The sequence below is a fragment of the Lactuca virosa genome, chromosome 4 (genome assembly GCF_052849685.1).
Source record: "Lactuca virosa cultivar CGN04683 chromosome 4, Lactuca_virosa_CGN04683_v6, whole genome shotgun sequence".
Lineage (NCBI taxonomy): Eukaryota > Viridiplantae > Streptophyta > Magnoliopsida > Asterales > Asteraceae > Lactuca > Lactuca virosa.
Genome location: NC_136429.1, coordinates 194,120,944 through 194,127,851, shown reverse-complemented (window position 1 = coordinate 194,127,851; position 6,908 = coordinate 194,120,944). Strand labels below are relative to the sequence as shown.

General features: G+C 37.5%; 1 long non-coding RNA gene across 2 annotated transcripts; it reads left to right on the top strand.

Moving 5' to 3' along the window:
* Positions 1-878: 878 nt before the first annotated feature.
* Positions 879-3,712, top strand: LOC145168667 (uncharacterized). 2 transcript variants are annotated; one of them, XR_013741993.1, is made up of 5 exons: positions 879-989; positions 1,951-1,982; positions 2,667-2,816; positions 2,887-3,134; positions 3,239-3,712. It is a non-coding gene; the product is annotated as an uncharacterized LOC145168667 (long non-coding RNA). The 2 variants fall into 2 exon arrangements; XR_013741992.1 differs by lacking the exon at positions 1,951-1,982.
* Positions 3,713-6,908: the final 3,196 nt, after the last annotated feature.

The window sequence follows — 6,908 nt, the reverse complement described above, 5'->3', positions numbered from 1 at the left end:
TGGGAGATGGTTTTCTTGCACGAAATCCATAATATAGCACCACGTGCTTCTCATTTGAATTGGCGGCTTTCATCATCACTTGTCATCACAAGTGCAACTCGAGTTTCTTGAGTTCCCCTCCTCCTATTCTACAGGTTGGTGGGAGATGGTTTCTTGCACGGAATCCATAATATAGCATATTGTGCTTTGCATCAGAATTGACGGTATTCATTTTACTTATTATTGCAAGTGCAACCTGTGTCTCATAGGTTCCCCACCGCCTAGTCTAGGGGTCATGGTGGAAGTTTGACTTCCTCTTATGAAGTTCAAAAATCTAAAAGGAATTAACAGATTGTATATTGTGAATACAAGATTGCCTAAGCTTTTCTTAGGCCCCCACCACTTATTCAACGAGTCTTGGTGGGAGTTGGACTCAGATTATAATGTCCAAATGGTTTTGGCAAAGAATTGACGGATTCGAAAGAAGAAAAATTCATCACGAGTAAATAAAGGCGAATAAAAGATGTTTGACAGATTGACCACGTCTCAATGTTTTCATCATATCTGGCTCCTTGGGACTCCGATTCAGGCGATTCAAGATGTTCCGGAAACTAGACACAATTATCTACAAGTTTCGTGTTTTGAGTTTTCACTAATTCAGTCGTTTTCCAGTTCAAAATCGACTTGGAAGTTGGGATCTGTTTGCTGGACGAAAATCAAAAGCTAAAATAAAAATAAAAATTGAATTAAAGTTGAAAGATCAAGGGTTAAAGCTGTACCATGCTGAAAGCTGAAAGCTAAGGGATAAAGTTGTGCAATGCTTGAAAGTTGGAGGATCATTCATGTAATTATGATCTATATATATTTGTTACGTGATCAAATGGGTGGAGGGCACGAATTAAAAAAATACTTACGCACGGAAACCCTACAGCAGAAAGTGGCAGCGATTGAAGAGGACATATGATTTCGTTCTTGAGGCTACGTATGCAGTGTGCAATCACATATACGAAGTAAATCAATTTGGTCCTTTACTTAGACTTTCTAGTTATTTTGTTTATTTATTTATTTTTGTATCTCCTGCTACGTAACTTGCTTTCAATTCTTTGTGTGTTAGTTTTATGGTTGTTTTAAATATGATGTTTAAACTTTGTTTATTTACTGTTATCAATTTTAATTCTATGAAGTAGTAATCTGGTGGATTTGGTTGACTAGGATAAGACCGTAATTTTAATGTAGTTGATTTTGTTTGAACTAATTTTGTTGAAATCGAATAGCATATTCAAATGTGTGTTTATTTTAAAAATATAAATTTTGACGGGTAACTTTGATTTTGGCTAGCACTTGATCAACGTTAGTTAGGGTTAATTTGCTTGGTTTAAATTTAATATTTACATGCTTATATTGACTTCGAGAGAAGCTTTTATTTATGACATCGTTTGAATATAAATGTGCGGTTTCGTTATTTCGCTTAAACTTAACATAGACGTGTGTTAGGGTATTTTTAACAAAACCATTGGACTTAATGCTTTTTAAAATCATGAAGTACATAGAGATATGAGTGAATGTTTTTAAATCGAATCATGAGACCGAGAGGTAATTGATAACTTTTGTTGGTGTTAAGTTATTCGTTTCTACATAATTGGTTTGACAAATTAGTTGCATTAGGAGAACCATTGAACCCGTATAAGTCAACTAAATCCCATATTCCTCATAATTGTTAAATCGTTTATTTTGTTTTCCTTGTTTGTTCGATTATTTTAGTTTTCATTTTTACCTTGGTGAATTTAGTTTAATTTTATTTTAGTAGTTTCTTTAGTTTAATAAAATCAATCACTTTTGCAATCAATTGCCTAGTTCTCTCTTCCTTAGAATAGGATAGTCCCTGTGGGTTCGATATCTGGTCTTACGACTATATTACTTGCACGACCTCGTATACTTGCGACTATATTGATGCTTCTTTACCTCTTCCAGCTTTCTCTCAAGCATTACCAGTCGTCTCTAAGGTAAATCTCGTGCTTCTTTCTCTCTTATTTTTCCCGCTTTTTTTATCCATGGGTGAAAAGATACTTCGTTCATTCACAAGCATCCTTGCTCCTTCTGATGAGGATTTTGTCGATCAGAAAATCTTGACGTATGAAGAGACTTGCTCTTTCGATGACAATGTCATTGAATCTTTGAAAACAAGTGGGGCTTTTCCTGCTAACATTGTTTTCAAACCTTTCGATGCTTATGTTCAACTGGATTTTGTTTCTCCTACATGGGTTTGCTTCCTCGATTATCCCTTCTCCTTAGGTTTGACCTACCCTTTCAGAATTTTTTGAAGTAACCAAAATCTCTTATATCCAAACCATGCGGGCATACCCGTGCTTTGGAGGGTCCTTTTTGTATTGACCGGTTGAATCAGTCTAAGGGTCTTGACATGGGTTTGGCTGAACTAGCACATGTTTATGTCTTCAAACTTTCAGGTCTTCCCGTTTTCTGGTCAATATTGAAACCAATAAAACACACCTATTTTTGAAATCGAAAAAAATGATGTTGCTTGGAAAGATATATTTTTCTTTGTGAAACGCGAGTCTATCTCCAATAGTGATCTTCTGCCAATGAACTGGGTCAAAAGGGTAGGATTTGATTTATTATGTTAAGGATCCCGAAACTCACAATTTCTTATTTTGTTCGATTTTATGTAGCCACCAAGTCTGAGGAACTTGCTCCTGCCACCGAAGATACTAAAGAGAAGATCGAGAGATTTTTTGCTTTGCCTGAAGTCGAAAGATCCTTCAAGCTTGAACAATCCAGCTTTCAAGAAAGTTCATCCACTACTCTCCTAATGTCTATTGGTAAGGATCCTCTGTTCATTTTTTCTATTTTGAGGATCTTGAACTTATGAAGGTCCTTTGTAATTTTTAGGATCCAAGGCCACACGTTTCAACACTCATTTTGTCCTTTCTGATCTTGAGGAGGCCATGTCTGTTGGTCAACTTGTTGTCAAAAAGGAAAAGACTTCCATTTCTCTTCCTCCAAAGAGGGCTTTGGTTGATCTGACTACAAAGACTCCTAGATCTAGGAAGAGAAAGCCGTCTGAGATCCTAGATCTTAGCCTAGAGAGCCTAGGGACAGAGGACGCTATGAAGAAGCTTATATCCTTCTCACAAACTGTAAGCACTTTTGAGTTCTTATTTGCTTAATTTTAATTTACTAATTATAATATTTCTTTGGTTTCGTATCATGTTTCCTGATCTAATGAGGATATGAGGCTTAGGGCTAAGGAGGCGGATTGCACCTTGAAGGAGTAGGAGAGGATCTGGAAGGTGACCAACAAGGATCTCTTGATGAGGGTGGAGAAGCTAAGCAAGGAGAAGGAAAAAAGGCAGATGAGCATGCACATGAGATCAAGGATGTGATCGCTGTGCTCAAGAGCAGTACCACCGAAGCTATTTGGGAGGCAAATATCAAGATAACGGAGGACGTGGAGAAAGGATACACGAAATCTTGGAACGTGGCTGGTTGGATCAATGCCATGGCCAAGTTAAGTGGCAAGAAATTTAGTGTTAGTAAGGATCCAGTGGGGAAAGCGGAGAAATAGAAGGAGGGAGAAAAGAAAGAGGAAAAGAAGAAGGAGGAGGCAAAGGCGACTCCAGTGGGTGGTGATCAAACCTTGGATAGTATGTAGGTTTGATAAGTTAAAAACAATTTTTAAATTTGGTTTGTAAACAATTAATCTTTTGGTGGGTTGGTGGGCAATCCTTTTAATTTCAATGCCTTAGGTTTTATTATTTTATCTGCATTAATGGTTTGGTCGTAGAAATATATAGGGTCAAAGTAGATTTTCTAAGGGTCTAAGGATCTTTGAATGATTAAGATCCGAAAGAGTTTAAGAATTTTAGATTTTACAAAAATTATTAGGATCTTAAAATCTGAGATAGATAGTCTTTTGATCAGGATCTTGAAATAGTTGGTATCCTAAGGTTTGAGAGAGATAAACTTTGGTTAAAAAGTATTAAGAGTTGTAGGATAATCTTTAGAATAAAATGAACTATTAAAGATAACTTTTTCTTATTTTAGGAATAACTTCAGGCATAGTGTTTTAGTAAACATAGATTAGAAGATAAGGACATATAGAACCTGGTGATAACTTTTAAATTCATTTCCTTAAACTTCAACTAGACTTTCAGTTGTCTTTCTGAGCTCTTCTTTGGATTTCTAACTTCGGAGAAGTTTTATGGCTAAAGGTCTTAGTATTTCATAATTAGAGACTTGAACTAGGGAGGATCCCTCTAAATACTTTCTTGGGGAAAATCCCAACTTAAGAATTCATTTGGGAAGATCCCTCTAAATACATTTATGGAGAAAATACTAACTTAAGAATTCAAAGGGGAAGATCCCAAATTAGATTATACGTGGGAAGATACCAACATAGATTATACTAGAGAAGATCCCAACTTAGATTATACTAAGGAAGATCCCAAATCGTAAGATAACATGATAATGTTATAAACCATAGTTAATACTGAATATCTTGACATATGTTCAGATATAATAGGGTTTTCAAGTCACTAAAGCGTGATATGATCCCCTTCTCCACATTTTGTAGTTAGATATCGTGCGTCCAAGAGAGGTGTGGAAACCCAAACACGGATGAAAGAGGTCATTAACTCTTTAAACAATAGGGGGATTAGGTACCCTTGATCGGAGGAGAGATGATCAATCTCCATTTGTGGTTGCCAATATCTTTAAGTCTTTGCATGTTGAAAACGTTATCTTAGAGTGGGTGTTACTTTGGCTAAGGCCCCTCCGATGCTTAAGTCAATAATGATTAAAAGTGAGGGTAAGGAGTAGGTGTGTACCTTGACTTTGTTGTAATGAAGTGTGATGAACTTGATCTACATGAAGTATTCTTTGAGGTGTATAACATTCCAGGATCTTGGCAAGATACTTCCTTCTAGAGTAGCCATCCAATATGCCCCTTTTCCTGCTTCTGAATCAATGAAAGAGGGTCCTTCCCACTTGGGTGCCAATTTACCTGCCGTACGATCCTTGATATTTTAAAATGCCTTTCTGAGGACCAAGTCACCTACTTGGAATCTTCTAACCTTTATATTTTTATTGTAATCTTTGTAAATCCTTTGTTGATGGGCAGCTATGCGGATCTTAGTGAGATACCTTATTTCATCAATCGTGTCAAGTTCCTGAGCCAAGATCCTATTGTTATTATCTTGAGTTTGGAATTGGTATCTTACCGTCGAAATCAGCACTTCTGTTAGGATCTCAGCTTTTGCTCCAAATACTAAGGAGTATGTGGTTTGACTTATTTCATATTTGTTGTAGTTCTATACACCCATAGAACAAAAGGAAGTTCTTCCTATTTCCCCTTCTTTTCATCTATTTTCCTATTTTGGTTGTTGAATATGATCTTGTTACTAGATACTACATGTCTGTTAGATTGAGGGTGAATTGGGGTGGACATTATCATCTTGATTCCCCAATTAGTGTAAAAGTCTCATGTTCTTTTGCTAATGAACTGGGATCCGTTGTCACATCTGATTTCTATCGGGATCCCGAATCTAGTCAGGATATTGTGTTTGATAAATGAGACTACTTTTTTTATCCCTAAATTGAACAAAAGCCTCAGCTTTGATCCATTTTGAGAAGTAATCTATCATTGCTAACATGTAGACTTTTCCACCTGGCGCCTTAGGCAATTTGTTGACTATGTCCATCCCCCATTTCAAGAACGACCAAGGAGAAATGATGGGGTGTAGAGGTTCTGCTGGCTGATGAAGGATATTACTATGTCTATGGCAAGCATCACACTTCTAAGCGTGTAAAAAGGCGTCTTTCTTCATGTTTGGCTAGTAGTATCTTGTTCTTAATACTTTGTGTAACAAAATATATACGTAAGTGAACATGCATCGTAGGATCTATGTTTTACTAGTTATAGCAACCTACTTTGAAAAACTAAAAAAGTGACTGATTACCAATGTAACATCCATAAAATTCAAGCCAATTTAAAACTTTTTCAACCATTCAAAAACCATTAATTATTACAAAGTATTTTCAAAATAGTTTCATGTCAGAGTATCCCAGAAATCAAAATCATAAAATGTGAGGAGGTGCACGATCAAGCCTTCGCCTTCCCGCGATCATCTGAAGTACCTGAAACAAAATCAACCACTGTAAGCCCGAAGCTTAGTGAGTTCCCCCAAAATACCAATGACATACAATCAAAACAATATCATAGCAAACAGCAAGCATACTGAGCCATCAGCCTGACTGGACCGACTTGCAGGGCCTACTGCCTATTTGGACCGCTCCCGAGCCTTCAACACGTCTGGACCGCCTCGTAGGGCCTACAACTTATCCGGACCGCTCACCGGGCCTTTGGCCGACTGGATCGCCTCGTAAGGCCTTTAGTCTATCCGGGCGCCCTGGGTCTGTTGGCCTTCAACACAAAGCAGGACCGCCTCAACCCAACCATACACACATATGTTGACATACTCATAACACATAGACAATCAACAGACAATCACCGATCATACAGATCACTAATAATAGCATCATCCTATCTATCAGGATACCGATCTAACAGATCATACTAGCACAATAACATCCTATCTACCAGGATATCGATCTAACAGATCATACTAGCACAATAACATCCTATCTACAGGATACCGATCTAACAGATCATAACTGCATACAAGCATACTATAAACAGGATAAAAATCCAAAAGGGTCGGCCTTGGTACCTTAGACCCTATTGATATAGTGAGAATAACTCACCTTGCGCTGCCGAACACACAGACGATGCCTGACCACTGACTGTCAGATCCTGAACAACCATCATCAAGACAACACCCCCACGAAGTTGATTCCCTGAATACTCTGTGACTGCAGATCCACTATCACACGCGTTCTAACAGATTCCAAAA